Source organism: Pezoporus wallicus, unplaced genomic scaffold, assembly GCF_028554395.1.
Source record: "Pezoporus wallicus isolate ANWC-B61680 ecotype Strahan unplaced genomic scaffold, APGP_CSIRO_Pwel_v1 contig_6464, whole genome shotgun sequence".
Classification (NCBI taxonomy): Eukaryota; Metazoa; Chordata; class Aves; order Psittaciformes; family Psittacidae; genus Pezoporus; species Pezoporus wallicus.
Window position 1 is genome coordinate 777,725 of NW_026642130.1, and position 17,002 is coordinate 794,726.

General features: G+C 45.4%; 1 protein-coding gene across 9 annotated transcripts in view; it reads left to right on the forward strand.

Moving 5' to 3' along the window:
- EXTL3 (exostosin like glycosyltransferase 3) overlaps positions 1–17,002 on the forward strand; it is a 154,217-nt gene that overhangs the window by 77,132 nt on the left and 60,083 nt on the right. For 4 of the 9 annotated variants that reach the window (XM_057427703.1, XM_057427711.1, XM_057427709.1 and 1 more), the window contains one exon: positions 14,963–15,043. The exons of 4 other annotated variants lie outside the window; for them this stretch is intronic. The gene's annotated coding sequence lies outside the window, so the exon portion shown is untranslated. Of the gene's footprint in view, positions 1–14,959; positions 15,044–17,002 lie in introns of all 9 variants that reach the window. One more of the 9 variants, XM_057427704.1, reaches the window with a different exon arrangement.

Below are 17,002 nucleotides of genomic sequence, written 5' to 3' on the forward strand. Positions count from 1 at the left end.
TTTTTTCTAAAGTCTTCTTAGTTTGAAATTGGGGAGGTACAATGGTGCAGCTCCCATCTGGGAACTATTTTAGTTTTAATTTGAAAAAACAGACTATAAAGCACACTCATAAAAACAGTTTGTCCTTTCCAATGTACTAGAAAATGGTTCTCATCAGCCTCTTAGGGCACTCTACTGTCCTGTATTTAAGCTCCATGACATGTTCAGAGAGATTGTTACTGTGGGTTTTAATACAGGGTCATGCATAAATTTCCAGTATGGATCATTTGGGGAAGATTAATATTGAGAATGTGTTAATAATAAAGAATTTGAAGTTGCTGCAGATTTTGCAGCACTTCTTATGCACAAGTAGCTTAGTGACTGTAAAGCTGCTGTCTGGTTTTGCTTGAAAATGAGATAGTCTCAAAGGATGTACTTAAAATCAAGTGTGCCTGTATGTGTGCATGCATACTCCAGCCTTGCTGTGAATGAGTAGTTGACATGTTCTCCAATGGAGACAGCTTGAGAGAGCTGGGCTTGTTCAGCCTGGAGAAGAAAAGGCCCCGGGATGCCTTAGAGCAGCTTCCAGTGCCTAAAGGGGCCAACAAGAACTCTGGTGAGGGACTTTTGACACGGGCTTGTAAGACAAGGGGGAATGGCTTTAACCTGACAGAAGGGAGATATAGATGAGATTTAGGCAGAAGCTCTTCCCTGTGAGGGTGGTGAGGCCCTGGCACAGGTTGCCCAGAGAAGCTGTGGCTGCCCCATCCCTGGCAGTGTTCAAGGCCAGGTTGGACAGGGCTTGGAGCAACCTGGTCTAGTGGAAGGTGTCCCTGCCCATGGCAGGGGTTGGAAGTAGGTGGAACTTCAGGGTCCCTTTCAACACAAGTCATTCTGAGATTTTATGATACAAGCAAGCCAAGGTTTATTCCTCCCTCAGGCAGCAGAAGCACTGATGTGGAAGTCATGGACATGTCACTGTGAGTATGATGCTTAACATTTTAGAAGAGGCGATCTTGTGAAAAGCAAGGAGCAGGGCTTACCTCGCTGGGAAGATTCCTGGGCAGGTTTCACGTCTGCCTCTGAACAGGCTTCAGGATCTGCATTATATAGAACTGCAGAAAAAGTTACCTGGTTCGTAATCTGTAACAAGTGAGATGATTGTTTTGTGTAGTAGTATTTACACTGTTGAAAAGAGGGGGAAGATATTGCAAGCTGGTGTGAAGGCAGCCTGGATCTGGAATGAGTTTAGAGGCATTGCAGTGCCTCAACCCTCTGCGCAAGTGTCCACAAGTGTGGGCATTCTGTTGTTTTATGTATTGGGTGTTGCCTGTAGGCTAGCAGTGCTTCAATTTCATCATCTACTCCCTTCTGTCTGCATCCTGTCTACTCTGTGTACTCCTGCCACTTTGTTGTCATTTCATTGGGAGCTGCAAGGTTCAACAGCAGGGAACAGAGGGAGTTCACCTGTCATGGCAGTAACCTGGCACTGTCCAGATGTACTCAGCAGTTTTCCACAGGTTTCTGAAAACCAGCTCTGCCCCCTGATTTTGGCTTTTTGGCACCCCTTGTGTCTCCAGCTCTGCTCAAAGCAATTGAGTTTGTGGTACAAGGTTGGGAGTAAGGCACAACTTAATAGCGTAAATTTACCAGCTGATACTATTAATTTCCCATAGGGTGACACAGATTTCCCAGCTTTGATTTGGTGCTCTTATTCATGAGTTTGACAGAGCCTGTGCATCTCCCTCACCCCCAGGGAGGTCCTTTGATTAAGTCATTTGTGCTTTATGGGACCTCATGGGGAGCCTGTGCTGCCAAAAGTAATGAGCTGAAAAGACCAGCAGTGTCAGATTATACTGGCATCCTGCAAAGATCTCATTCACTTCTGATTCCTTGTTGTTGTTCTTGGTGGGCTTGGTTATGATGCCATCTGATCCTTGTGCTGCAGAATTTTTTGCAGCTTGGCTATGGAGAAGCAGAGTTGGGCAAGGGATCCTGCATAGCAGCAAGGTGTCTGGCAGTGTTTAATCTGCAAGGGTTCTAACTGCCCAGCTTCTCCTTCGTCCCAAGCAGTACTTGCTTCAGGGCTCGTTGGAGACTTTAAAAAAATAAAAAGCAAAGCAGCCAGCAAAGTGCTTTTGAGTAACGTGAAATCCTGATTATGGAAATGTTAATCGTGTATCACAACACGCATTCATCTTCTGCCTGCTCAGAAGTCCTGGTGGGGCCTGTGCATGAACAGAAGGATGTTTAAAGAGCATTTTGCTTAAAATGCATTTGTTAGGGTGCCTATGTAGAACTGGTACCTTCGCAGCTAAAATCCATGTTTCTGTTTGTGAAGCAGTGTTGGTGTGCTGAGTAACTTTTATGGTGAATAAAATGTCCAGGCCTTTTTCCAAAGGAACATGCAGCCTAAATTGGATAATGCAGTATAACCAAACAGTGGAGAAAGGTTGGAGTACATGTAACTTAAGGTGTGATTATTTTATTTTGAACAGAGGTAAGTTATGGTGATCAAGGGGTTGTGATTTTATTATACCTTCTTTTCCCACAAGTGATGTTTGAAGCTGGAGGATGATTTTTAAGGCTCTGAAGGGAAGTGAGGGCTTCTGGCTTGCAGACCCTACACATGTTCCCGATCCAGATGAGCGGGCAAGAGAGGGGAAGAATTCCTGAGTGAGCATCTGGCAAAAAGGTATCCTGAACTGCCCTTGGGCGGAATGTACCTGCTTCTCTCTTTTCCTTCCACTTCAGACAGATCCTAGACCCACCACCTAGTGCTTAATGTTTGGTGGTATAAAAGCTTTATCTGCAGTTCAACCAGATTTTTTCTCTTCTTAGTGTATCTGGGCCTGATGCTAACATCCATTATTAAAAGTTTGCCAGACTTTGTGTTTGAAAATCCCTGGGTTTGATTGCTTTTTATTTTGTCAAACCTTATTTCACTTATAACTTTCCAGCTGATTATCTCCTGGGAGATGTGCTTTTTGGGAAGAGTCTAGCAAAAACTCTTCAGCTGTTTTGGAGAGCAAGACTGAGAAAATACACACTTTCTTACATTAAAAAATAAAATATAAGGGCACGGTGACCATTTTAAGTCACTGTGCCCCTGCATTGGGGAGCAATGATTTGATGTTTGGCAGATGTCTGTTTTGCAGTTCTCGTAAGAATCCACCAAAGTTGAGCCCATTTGGAAACGTGTGGGGGAACAGCAGGGGAGAGGGAGCTGTTGGAGGAAGGAGAAAAGCTGTATTGCTCAAGCATTGCTGAATACCACCCTTGAGCTGGATCCTCTCTCCTTGCTGTTGTTATAGCATGTCATTTGGGGGAAGCTGCTGGAAACAGTCTCTTCAGAAATACCATTATCAGAGCAGTGTGTGGTTTTGGAGGCCCTGGATCTAGGTTTGCAGGGTTAGTGGGGTTCAGTGGAACCTGTCTTATCTGTGTGGGCCTGTATGCGAAAATGTATATATAGCTGTATGATGGTGAAGACAGTAAAATATATCTACGTAGAGATATATTGAGGTCTGCGGCATCCCCACATTAGCAGAAGTTGCTGGTCCTGATCCATCCCTGCCTCTGAGGCTCATGCCTTTATAGAAGGACAACTTTAATGTCTTAAGAGCTTCACTGGGTTGAAACTGCTTCAGAAGATTTTAGAAGAGGTATAAGAAAACACAGCTGTGCAAATCTTACTTCTGTAAGAAACTAAGCTGCAAGTGACCTCAGGGCGGTGTTTCACACATCAGAGTCTTGGGCAGAGCATCAGTGAGATGCAGAGTGTGGGACAGATATTCTGGAACCCACCTCTAGCCTGCTGGAGGTCAGTGCCTGCAGGAAGCAGACAGGCAAATTGCTGTAACCCTGTAGAAATGGAGGCCCAAGGAAACAGAACTCCCCCCACAAGAGACATCCTGGATCAGGCTCTGCAAGTTCCACTTGATACATCATGCCTTTTTCAGTACACTGAAGTTTGCAGAACAGGGACCTGAAGCCTTGTGTTTTCTCTGTGCTCCTGCTGCTTGGGCTGATGCATTGGCCAATTTGTGTTGTGCATGATAGTGAGGATAATGACCTTTCTTTTTCATAGAGGTAGTAGTGACCTGCAGGAAAAAGAAATGCAGTGAGGCAATGCAGAGGATTTTGTGTCAGTCTTCCTTTATAAAGGGAAGTTTTAATTGCAGGATGGCTGAGTTGAGCAGACATCTCGTCTTCTCAATTTGCCCAGCAGGAATTAGTAAGTGCATAGGTAAGATTCTTCTGTAACAAAATAAACAGGCAACCGACCTAGTTGACTTAAAGCTGAAGCCTGTGTCAAAATGCAGCACTTGGGGTAGGTGGAATCACAGTAGCCCTAAGAGCTTCTGGACTTTAATGATCTTCTAATACAGCTTTTGCACATGTTAAAATTATGGAATCAAGCATTGCTGGTAGCACAAAGCAAGGTTCCTGTGGTGATTAAGGCCCATGGAAGTACGGGATGGGGATGGGAAGAGGAAATTGTGAGAGTCATTGAAGGATGTATTTGTCTTAAATCTCAGGCAAATACTTTTTCCAGTTGTTCAAGTTATTTTGATTTGATAGATAGTAGATAAGCAGATTAATTTTTTTAAGGATGACTTCACCTGCTTAATCATTTTTCTCTTGAAAAGTGGGAAGAAATTGAGGGTAGTATCTTATGCGTATGGGTAGGAGTGAGTTCTCTGAGCTCTTGGTAAAATGCTGCTCTGAACAAATTCAGTTTTGTGTGACTAGGCAATGTCAAAGCTGTCACAGAGATAGCGTAAGCTCACGTCTCTGCTCTTTTTTTGTCAGTGTAGGAAATAAAAGTCATGTAAAGGCTGTGATAAAGCTGTAGCGCTCTAAATATGATCATGGGAGTTCTTAGGAATAGCTGCATTCTTGCTGTTCTTGTGATTTTCATCGAGTACACAGTCACTGCTGAAAAAAAATCTGTGGACTTCACAAAACTGATGGAGTAATAAATCGTTACAAGAATATGATAAATGACTTGGAGTAATCCAGATGACTTGGAAACTGCAGTCCCACAAATCATTTGTGAAATGACCCGCAGTGAAGTTGCACATGGAGGAACAAGCAGCATGGGCCATGCCTGAGAGGCTCTGCCCTGGAGAAGCAGTGACTATGAAAAGGTACTTGTTGTACTGAGCAGCCAAGTCCACTTGGATTCCCAGAGTGGTGGTGCAGTAAGAAGTGTTCAATTCCATCTATGGACATGGGAAATAGGAACAAAGGATATTTTTACTTCCAAAACTTCCTGTGTGAAAATACTGGTGGAATAGCTTATTTAGCTCTGCTGTCTGTATTTTAAAATAGACATGGGAGAAGCTAGAGAACATGCAGGAGGAGCAGCAGGGCAGTATTTGGAATGGGGAGAAAATAGCTAGACTTGAACTTTTTAAATCTCCTCCTGTGTTTGTTGGGTCAAGAAAGAGACTGAAACACAACTCCCTTTTGTGGCGAGAGGTGCTGGATGCTGCTGAGGTTGTTGGAGAGGACCAGCCTTTTCGAAGGTGAAACTGGAAGGTAGACATGGGCTGCAGTCAATCGTTAAACAGATTACCAGGAAGGGATTGATTCGCTACCTCTTTGCATTGGGCTTGGATTCATCTTTGGAAGTTGTGTTTTAACTAAAATTGGGTAACTGGGTTTACTGGGAATTACTTCTGCTTTACATGTGGGAATGTTTAGGTACAGAGAGGGTGAGGCTTGTGCAGAAGGGGTCCGTGGCATGGTCACAAACTTAATGATGTATATCAGTACAGTGTCTGTCACAAAATTAAGACCATGTCAGGAAGTGGGTTCTGAACACCTCATGGCAGCACAGTTCTGTGCTGTGACACCAGCTTGGTAATGTTGAGTTAAGGGAGTTCTCGTTCTCTTTCTTAAAGGCAAAATCCCATAGCATCATTTTTGCTGTGAAGGCAAAATGCTTTTGTGAAACAAAGTAATTTCGCATAGTAAAATGCTAGAATTTCTTGCTTGGACTGTTGCCTTTTGAATGAATTTCTGCAGTGGACTGGAAACTTAGAGTTTTCTGAAAGGGAATTCTTGCTGCTTCTATGTGTTTTATCTGCCTGTTAAAGAGGGAAGGGCTTCTGTGCTGAGACAGACTCTAACATGCCTCTTGCTCTTCTTTGAAGCAGCTAATTTGCTCCTCCATTGGCATGCCAATTCTTTGTCCTGCACAACTGGTTTAATGTGAAAAGGATTTGTGCTGTCCCCAGCAGTGGGCTATGACTTTGGGTAAGGAGGGACAAGCCGGCCACAGAGGACCTTAATTTGAAGGTCCAGTTTTTACCCCAAACCTCTTGAGCGCAAGAAGCGTGTGCAAAGTGTCTTCTTTTATGAGTTACCTGAGGGGGAAGAAAAAAAAGACACCCCCCCTTACCTTCCCCAAAGTAAGTCCTAATGCTGTCTCTTGTCTCTTTACCCTGTGTTGATAAACAGTAGGGATAACGGTGCCAGAGGAAGTGTCCTGTTTTCCTTATCCACCCTTGTTTCTGCATTGAACGTCCTTGTGCATTCTTTCTTGTCTTATGCTAAGCCCTACTTCTGTACAAACTTCCTCATGTGCATCAACATGTCAGCTCCATTGGCAAAGGAGTCTTTGGTTGGGATTTAGTCACTAGATCATCTGAAGGCACATGGTCAAGAATGTGTCTCCTGCAATAGGACACGAATGGGACATTTTGGCTTCAGGAGTAGGCGGCTGGGGACACACAGTGTGAGCTTCACCCTTCCTTGTCTGATGGCAGGCTCCTAGTCATCTGTACAGTAAATTAGTTTAAATTTCTTTCCTTTCCAGTGACTCAGCAGGCAAGCAATAGCTTTTAGGGCATCTCTGACCTGTTCAACTTTCAGTTACAAGTCTGAACCCAGACTGGCATAGTCATTGAAGGTAAAGGTTAAGTAGAAGGCAGTAGAAACTAATCCTCTACTAGCAGGATTGGACTTGACTCTTGGGGAGGGAACAGGAGGGAAATAATTTTCCAGTTTGTTTCTGGGAAATTAACTGGTTTTGTTCAGGTTTGCAGTAGAAACTAGCTGTTTATCCCTAGTCTTCACAAGCCTTTTAAAATGCCTTCTTGAAGTGGGATCATAAAATCTTTGACCTTCTCCCTGCTCAGCAACAACAGGTTTTAATTTCACTGTTTGTTTGATTTTGTTTATTAAAGTGGAAGCTAGCGAAGGGCTCTCTGGGGTTTCCTGCTGTGCTTCCCCCCGCCCTCCCCTGGACCCCTTCTGCCTTGTCCTATTGCAGTCTGCACTGTAACCTTGGCATAACAACGGGCACCCCAAACAGTCTTTCACTTCTAGCTCTGTTCTACATGTTGGTTTTTTTCCAGAGTATTAATATGCTGAGTGGCCTCTGTGCTAAAACAAGGCATAAACAATTCAGACAGCGAATGCTATTGAACAAGTGCAGTTAATGGACCCAGATGGTTATGTTGCCAGTTTATGTGACATGTTGCCTGCATTAGCCTGGGAAACTTTCTGCTCTTTGATATTTAAGAGCTGTTTGATGTTTTGTGTTACCTGACCTGCTGCTGGATTTTGGCATCTCCTTAATGGCACTTGGTACTGCAGGTATGGGGGTGCCAGAACTGCCTCCTGCCCAATCTTGTGTCATGTCTCCATCCTGAACATGGTCAGCTCAGCAGATTTGGCAGAGAGACCCTTGGGGAGAAGCCAGCACGTGTGCACACAGTGGAGCTGGTCGCTGCTTCCCGCTGCTCCATAGGCATATTTCTGTATTAGGTTGCAGTATTTGTCTACCCTAGTGCAGGAGAATGGGCTTAAATAACCATACTGGAAACAAATTTTCGATACACAACAGCATGCCTGACAATGTGAAAAATAATGCTGGTACAGGCAGATGAAGAAAATAACCAGACTGGATGAGAGCCTTGAAAGAAGAAAAAATAGGGAAGAAGTGGACATAATTGTTGGGAAAGGGTGAGATGAAAGCAGATTGTGATGTTTTTGTGACCAAGAGTTAAAGGAAGAAGCATTACAGTGGTCACCTTGGGGATGAGCAAAACAAAATGGACAAATTTATCTGGCTAGCAAAGAGCTGAGAAAACTGATGTGGTTAAATATTCCAAGATGCTATTTACTGCTGTGTGTTTCATTTTTGGCCCTCCCCAACCAAGATGGATTGCTGCAGGCCACCTGGGGCTGCAAATTGTCCATTCCCGCTTCCTGCAGGGCAGGATCCATGTGCATATCCGAACTGCTGGTTTTAATTTCCAGGAGGATGTAGTTCATATTTGTTTATGTTGGAGCAGTGAGCTGGAGACGCCAGGAGGAGACCATGTGTTTGAGAGCAGGCTGTACTCCTGAGGAGCAGAGGAACCTTCCTGGGCACCTCTGCGTCAGCCATACCGCGCTCTGCCTTGCGCCTGTGTTCCTGCTGCCTTCCTCCAGCCCCTCATCACGGCAATGCAGTGCACTGACCCTGCCTGTGGTATGCGGTACAGGATTAACATTTCCTTGTTGTAATTGTATCCATCTTTGCTGAGACATAAGGACATGTTTAATCCCTACTTTATGTATTCCAGCAGTCTGCATGCTGGACTTCTTCCATCTTCCAGCACTTGGTGGTGAGCTCGATGACTTAGTGTGGTTGCTCAGAGCTTCCTTTTTACTTTTCCAAAGTGACTTTTCCTTTTTCAAGTTACTCTTCCATGCATACAGGCTCATCGAGGCTCTCTGCGGCAGACGTCTGTCACTTGCTTTTCTCCAGTGGACAGCAGCATCGAGGCACGCAGTTGAAGTGTGATGGTGGGGTGGCGGCAGATGTTGGTAAATGTTGTCTCTGAAGTTGTTCTGCTCTGTCTGTGCCAAATGCAACCCTGTTTGCTTAGCAAAATAACAGAGGATGAAAGACAGGAGTGACATGAAAAAGAAAAAAAGCAGCTTAAATAATCTTTAAAAAAGAGAGCAACAACAAACTTCTGTTTTGAAGGATGGAGAGGTCCTTACACATGAAATACGTCACATCACGCAGATTCCTATGATCGAGAGAGACCTTTGGGAGCTCCAGCTCCTCAAATGGTAACACATCAGAGAAGTGTCTGTGGGGCTTGAAGTACAAACATATAATATGCAGATAGTGTAGGGAGTTCACAAGGCTCTGAGCCCATGCCCAGGGAACAGATACTCCCTTGCTGAGAGACCATCTGACAGCCGCCTCTTTTTAGATGATTCTTTGCATCAAAGGTGACCTGAAAAAATATTTTTTAATATGTAAAGAAAAAAAAGCAAGCTTCCAAATGTAAAAATCCCAAAGTGCAGCTACAAGAGCCATCGCTCTGCTTAGAAGTTCATTCTTTGCAAAGTAAGTTTTGCTTGTCTTCACAGACTTTAAGGCATGTTTGGCTGACACAGGGACATCTTTACCTCTTGCTCTGACAAATGTTTAGCTTTCCTGGCACAGGGTCCACACACATTGAGGGGCCCATGGAGGGGCCCACAGCAAGTAGGCAGTTGAGAATGACCGATTCTCCAGTCCTCTATGGTGTAGCATCGTCTGCCATCTGATAAAATAGAGGGAAAGGATGCTAGGCTTGATGAGTGGGCCTGTGTGAACATCACAAAGTTCAAAAACGTCAAGTACCAAGGTCTGTACCTGGGTCAGGGCAATTGCCAGTATCAGTACAGTCTGGGGGAAGGACCTGGGTATACCACTGGGTGAAAATCGGACATGTGTGCTGCTTGTGATCCAGAAGGCCAATTGTATCCTGGGCTGCGTGACCAGCAGGTCAGGGGAAGGGATTCTCCCTATCTGCTCCACTCTGGTGAGACGACACCACCACCACCCCAGTCCCCTGGGGCCCCAATATAAGAAGGACATGGAGCTGTTGGAGCAAGGGCTGGAGCACCTCTGCTGTGGGGACAGGCTGAGAGAGCTGGGTTTGTTCAGCCTGGAGAAGAGAAGGCTCTGGGGAAACATTCTTGCAGCCTTTCAAAATAATGAAAAGGGCTTATAAGAAAGAAAAGGACTTCTTAACAAGGCCTGTAGGGACAGAGCCAAGGGGCAGTAGTTTTAAACTGGAAATGGGTAGGTTTAAATTGGACATAAGACATTTTTTTTACAACAGCAGTGCTGAGGCCGTGGCACAAGTTGCCGAGAAAAGCTGAGGCTGCCCCATCCCTGGCAGTGTTCAAGGCCAGGCTGGAAAGGGCTTGAAGCAACCTGGTCTAGTGAAGGGTGGTCCGGCCTGTGGCAGGGGGTCTGGACTAGATAATCTTCAAATGTTCCTTCCAACCCAGCTGCTTGGTGGTTCTTTCATCTCAACTGGGTTTAGGATCATGGTATTTGGCAGTTTTTATCTCTGAGGTGACAGTGGTGACTTGCTGAGGACTTGCAGGAGTAATTTGTGGTTGATAATGCTGTCCTAAAGCTTCTGTCTCTGCAGGTGAACCAAATTATCTTTAAAACATCAGTTCCTCATCTTTGTTGCAGGGGCAGTAGTAAAGGTACTTTTGAGGTATCAAATAACACTGCTTTATGCCTTGGGCAAGGTAGGTTAGGTTCTTGCTGCAACTCAGTAGTGCATCAAGATCTACAGGCAGCAAGGCTGCCCCTGCCCAAGCACAAAGTGACCCTGGTTCAGCTGCATTTTAACTCTGCTGAATCAGGATCCACAGTGCAGATGAAAGCACAGCCCTGCATGCTCTTGCAGTGGAGCTTTGTCGGCATTGGAGCCCTTGCTGCAAACACCTGGGGTAAGGTGGCCCACATGCTTCATGACTTGCTGGTGTGTGGGTAGCACTTAGGGACTTCAGGAAAGCTTGGCACCCTGCAGAATAATGGGGAAGCAGGATTTGATTTGTCTGGTGCCCAGAGTAATGCACTGCTTTGACCAAGAATGCCTCCTGCCTTTTTTTCCAGGTTAGTTTTCATAATCTGATCTGGAAGTAAGTCCTCTGCCAGGCAAGCAGCCAGCAGCCATCTCAGCAATGGGATGTTTTCTGCCCTCTAGCACCATGGTGTTTGGGGCTAGCTGGATGAGGCTGAAAACCAGCATCTCTTACCAGCTTGGTCTTTTGAGGAAGAGCAGTTGGGTTGGTCTGTGTGTGCAAGTTCAAGGAAGAGCTGATGCAAATTAAATTGCTTTTTGATCATGTGTGGAGAAGAGTCCAGCAGAACCCTGGGGTGGTGCTTGGACAGAAAGCAGATGCCTCCTGTCTCAGGAATCTTCAAAACAGTTCTCCTTTTGCCAGTACTGTTTGAGGGTTTCCTGGTTTGGATCTGTGCCAGCCACCTTGTGCTCCTGTCCTCCGCTTATCCCCTTCAGCAGTTGGCACAGCAGGGAGGTGGCATTACCTGCCCTTGATTGATGGGGCAGCACTGGGCATGGTGAAACAAACACCCCAGGGGTACCTGGTGTCTCCTCTCTGTCTCCTGGGTCTGGGTCTGGAGGAGATGACCACGCCAACCTGCTTCTGATGGGTGCCAGCAGCACCTTGGAGAGCCATGTTTCAATCGCAGCACACGTTAGAGGAGGTAATTTTTGTGTATAGGGGTAAAGATAAAGGAGAAGCTTTTTTAGAAGCAAATTGCAGTAAGATCTCCTTTAATGCCTGCAGGGTATGTCGTCCATCCTGATTCCATCCCGTGGAGAGCCCATCTCACACTTGATTTCAACCTGTGGGATGTGGAGTAGCACGTTGTGTCATAGCAGATGTGTGCCAGAGTGCTGCTGGCTCCTGCTGATGGTAGGGGGAGTCACGATGCCTGTATGTATAAGTGCATGTGTTTTGGCAGAGCTGCCAAGATCAGCGTTTACTGCACATTACAGAGCCACCTCCCATTCTGTCAAGTTAAGAATAACGTTGCAGAAAGAGCACGTCCCCATGAGGGTAGCAATCAGCGGTTATTGACTCTTGAGCAGCTTCTGCTGGTCCAGCCACTTCCTTAAAGGCTGTGGGGTTTTGGTCTCTTTTTAAATGGCAGCTTGCTAAGGGCCCAATATTGTTGTGACAGTACCTCTACAATCCTTAAGCTGCTTGAATCACTACATGGAGCCAAGCAATAAAAGAGCGAGAATAAAATGTATCCCATGATGTCCTTCACTTCTGCTGACAACTGCAGTTTAAGTTACTGGTGCAACCTTTTAGTATAGCTAGCTTGTAAAAACTAATAAAAAAATGAAATGAAGTCATAACAGCTACTTGTCACGACTTCTCTGATGGGGAGTATGGAGAAACCTTTCTTTTCGGGTGAGCCTGTGCTGGTGCGCTATTATTGCTGTTAGTATTATATTCTGATCACTGTCATTAATATATGTTGTAATTTTTATATTAAGTTGCACTGTGTTTATTAAAGAAGGGGCTTTGCTTTTAGCATAAGGAAGCATTTATTTCAGGAGCACCCTAATGTTTTTCAGAGCTTATGTTAGAATTATGCCTTTATTTAAAACCCCTGAGCTCTCAGGAGATTGCTTCATTTGGCTAATGCAAATTTGGGTGTCTTCTTTTCAGGTGCTCTGACTTGGGTCCTTTGCCCTGTGTGTCCAGGGTTTCAGGGCCCCAGGATAATCTGACTTTGAAAAAAAATATAGCCGTAACCAATGTGTGTTTTTATTCTGTAAACTGTATGCATCCAGAGCTTGGGATAAAACATTTCCAGACCTCAAAGGGCCAGCGAGGGATGTGTGCAGATGTGGATTGCAAAGTATGGATGAGCACTGAAGCGTGTGTTTTGCAGGGCATGTTGAAATGAAATCCTCATCTGGGGCTGTTGAGTAATATCTTCACTCGTGATTTCTAAAGAGCTCAAGAAAGCTTTGCAGTCCAGGAAGGAGCGAGGGGTAGGGGGGTCGTGGCTCTTAGTTCTCCTTTCTGCAAACATCTTGTAGCCTTGTGCAGATGGAAACGTGCCACATTCTGGAGCCTGCCAAGGGAGAGGAGAACTGCATTCGCAATACGCTTCCTTCTTTGTAGCCCAGAGATGTAGGCACTTGGGAAGCATTTTGCCAGTAGAAGTGGAAAGGCTGGAAGCAGCCTTCATAAGCAGCTGCCAGCCTTGTCACTAGAGCCCATAATCAGCCCCTGAGGACCAGCAGCAGCTCCCTGCTGGGAGCAGTGCAGAGCTGGGACTGTGCGAAAGGCTGTGAGTATGGAACACATTAGTAAGAGTAGGGGTGGGAAGAGGGAGGCTTGAGACACTTTCCTTGTACTGGCTGCCAAAACTGTCCAAAAGGCTGTGTAGGAGGATGAAGGCAGGATGTGGATGGCCCAGATGCGTGGCACTTTTTGTTCTGAAACAAAAGAAAATGCTACCTGCAGCAGAGGCATCACCCACTGAATGACAGTCACAAAGCCTTGGACTTCAGTTAAAAAGTATTTTAGTTTGTTTCACTTTTCTGTATGTTTTGCTGCTGAGATCAGACAGTTGTTTGCAGCAGAAGCATGTCTGAAAGAGGATTTGAGCAAGGGAAAAAGCTTGGATAAAAAATCATGGTGACTTACTGGGCTTGAGGCTGGAGCTGGTGTGTGGAGTGTCATGCAACAGGTCAGACTGAATGGCTGAATGGTCCTCTTCAACCTTGGCACTTGTGGAACAATGTAGTGGATTATTTTATTTTCTTTTTTTTTTTGTGGGAAATGGTCAGATGCATGTGACTGGACAGCTGTCAGTGGCCAGGTGTTATAGTGGGAATGTAGTCTGTGAAGGGAGCTGAGAATGCCTGCAAGCTGGCTTTGAGCTGTGAAGCCGGCGACCCCTATCTCATCCCATTTAGCTACAAAGGATTTGAAACATCCCTTCTCCAGGCTGCTCATTTAGAGGGGTGTCTACAGCAGCAGTGTCTGTAAAGCATGCTGATCATTTCCCACTGCAGTTCTGCTGCTGTGGATTGTACTGGCTTGTACAAAGCAACGTATCCTCCTTGCTGGTTTCAGGTAATGGGTCAGGAGTTTGGTGGAGTGAAGGTAGCTGAGCAAGTCAGCAGTAGGACTGACAATCAAGAGCATTTTTCATGTCCTTTTGGACCTGGCTGTCTCTGTAAGTGTGCAGACTGCCCTTATAAAGGGTTGAATTCAAGTGGGGAAGGTTGAGAGTTCATTATCGTGATGTTCCTGCAGTGGAAGGGGCGCAGGACCAGGACCCGAGGTCATCAAAACTTTGGAGGATTTTGGCTAGTTTGCTTTTTATTATGGATGCCCTGTACTCCTCTGCCATGCTGAGGATGTGCCTTACTGCTCTAGGCATCATAGTAGCCAAGGAGGTATCCTTTGCCCTGGGCCTATATCTGTCTGCTCCGCTTGTGTCCTTCAGCTCCAGTACTCCCCAGCAGCCCAGATTGTCAAGCCTTTGGGAGATTAAGGCCAATTATGTTGGCCTTATATGATTGATCAGAGGTCTGGAGCATGATGCTTAGAGAGCTGGAGCTTCTCTGCTGTGGAGACAGGATGAGAGAGCTGGGCTTGTTCAGCCTGGAGAAGAGAAGGCTCCACAGAGACCTTAGAGCAGCTTCCAGTGCCTAAAGGGAGGGACAAGAAAGCTGGAGAGGGGCTTTTGACAAGGGCTGGTAGGGACAGAACAAGGGAGAATGGCTTTAAACTCACAGAGGGGAGATTGAGATGAATCTTGGGAAGACATTTTTCCCTGTGAGGGTGGTGAGGCTCTGGTACAGGTCGCCCAGAGAAGCTGTGGCTGCCCCATCCCTGGCAGTGTTCAAGGCCAGGTTGGACGGGGCTTGGAGAAACCTGGTCTAGTGCAAGGTGTCCCTGCCTGTGCCTGGGGGTTGGAACTTTGTGAGCTTTAAGGTTCCTTCCAACCCAAACTATTCTATGTTGTGAATCTGTCATCTGTTTGGAGTTGGTATGGAAGGATTTTTTTTATCCAGTGTGCTAATAGGCAGCCTCTCTTGCATGATGCCTCTAGGCGATGGGTAATATGTTTTTTAAGTACATGTGGTTTTGTTTGTGTTTTTATATTAAACAGGAGAAGAACCCTTGAGATCAACACTGAGAAAGAAAAATAGTGAAGGATTCCACATGTGAGCAGGTCTGAGCCAAGGAACAGAAGGTAAAGCACAAACAAGCCCTGCTGTATCCCTCTGCCCCATGCCTGGCATTACATTGCATCTTCCCTTGTATTTTAATGCATTCTCCCAAAACATCTCTCTACTTTTCTAGCAACTCTCTTTCTTCTCTCTATAGTCAAGTTTAAGTAACGGTGAGATGGGGAAAGCTTACTAAAATTGGGCAGTGCCAGTACAGTGTCCCTCATGGAGTCTTAATCAAGATCTTTACGTATTTTTTTAGCTATCAACTCCTCTATTTTAGTTTTAGCCAATTCAGTTGGCAGAACTGCGGGCAAAGAAGTGGCATTTCACAATATTCTAATTTCAGCAGTTTAAGCTCTGATTTTAAAAGCAGTGGTAAATGTCACTAATGGTCTAAGCTCACCATCTCAGTGTCTGGGTGCCTCATGATCCAAGCCCTGCACACAGCTCAGAGGGGGAGTTGGGCTCTGAAACAGTAGGCGTGATCTTGAAATTTTCATTCTTTACTGTCCTTAATTGGGCAGACTCTCATTCTGAAACGCTTTGTAACCAAGGTAGGTTCACCATGTAAAGATTAGTCCATGGGTGCTGATGCGCAGCTATTGTGGGGGTGTGTGGCAGATTGGGAACCACAGGCAATCTCACTGCAGAGGCTGAGATTGCTGCCAGCAGCACATTGCTCCTCCAGTTTCCCTCTCACTCCTGTAATGAAGCCAGAGGATGTGATTTTATGTTCTGTGCTGAGCTCCATCAGGCAAACTCCAGAGTATTGTCAAAACTCCTGATGAATTTGGTCTTGAGCAAAGGTGTTAGGTGTGAAGTGACTGAAGCTTGAAGTCATTTTTGCCTCTGCCAGGGAGCAGCATTTTCTTGCAGAGGGAACCATGGGCTCAAGAGGCAGTCGCATCCTATGCGGAGCTACTCTAGCAGCCCAGGTTTTTGAGTAGAAGTAGCATGTAGATTGTTACTGTGAGACACAGCGGTTGTTCAGGTTGGGATTTGGCTGCCAGAGCTTAACTACTGCTCGTAGGAAAACTTGGATGAAAAGTAATGGCCTGTGATGCAGCAAGAAGCAGACTAGGTGCTCTCAAGGTCCCTTTTGGCCTCAAACTCTACTGATCTGTGAGAAAATCACAGCTGTCTCTCTAATGACACATGACCAGTTCAAGTCTCTGTTTTGACTTGGTGTCAAAAGATTTCTCCAGGAGAGCTGTGTCCTTGTGTGTCATGTTTGGAGCATCTGCTCCGTATATACTTGGGTTGAACTGCTTCCAGCAGACTTAGCAACTGTACTGGTGATTTCCTGCAGGAAATCCAACCATGCAGGATGGTGTTTAGTTTATGGAATCATGGCAATAAAGCCATAATGGCCCTCTTTTGTTGTCTTTATTTTTATTTACCAGTTATCTTTCTCCCACCCCCAGCCACATATCTGTATGTTTAGGCTGGGTTTTTCCCCTCCTTAGTTCAAGTGAAAGAGTAAATCCTTTTTGATTTATTCCAGAGCAGCCCTTGAGATCAGCTCCTGTGAGAGCTTGCTGACTTTGAGTTCAAAAGATCTCATGTCTTTGAGGCCAGGCTGTGGTCTTCCTTCGTGCCTCAAAGTTAAACTGAAAGAGAAAATTCCTTTTTTTCTTAAAAAGAGAGAAAAAGAGAAAATGAGCATGCTGTGGGTGTGAATCTGTTTTACCTGTAGCAGAAGAGAATGCCAACATGCAGAATTTCAGGTTAAAAACTGGTTGTCTAGCTAAGGCTTTGTTTTCAAGCACCTAGCATGTTGTTTAGTAAGTGTTTTGCGGAGATAAATACTTCCTTTTAAAGCAGTGCTGTTGTCTGGCTGAGATCCAGTCTGTGATCCTACATTAAAGCATTTTTTTTGGGTGTTTAAACCACTACATTACCGCAGTGGCTAGAAATGGTAGTTCTGATCCCCAGTTTCCTGCAGATCTGCTGATAACAAGGTCTCACTCAGGCCGAGT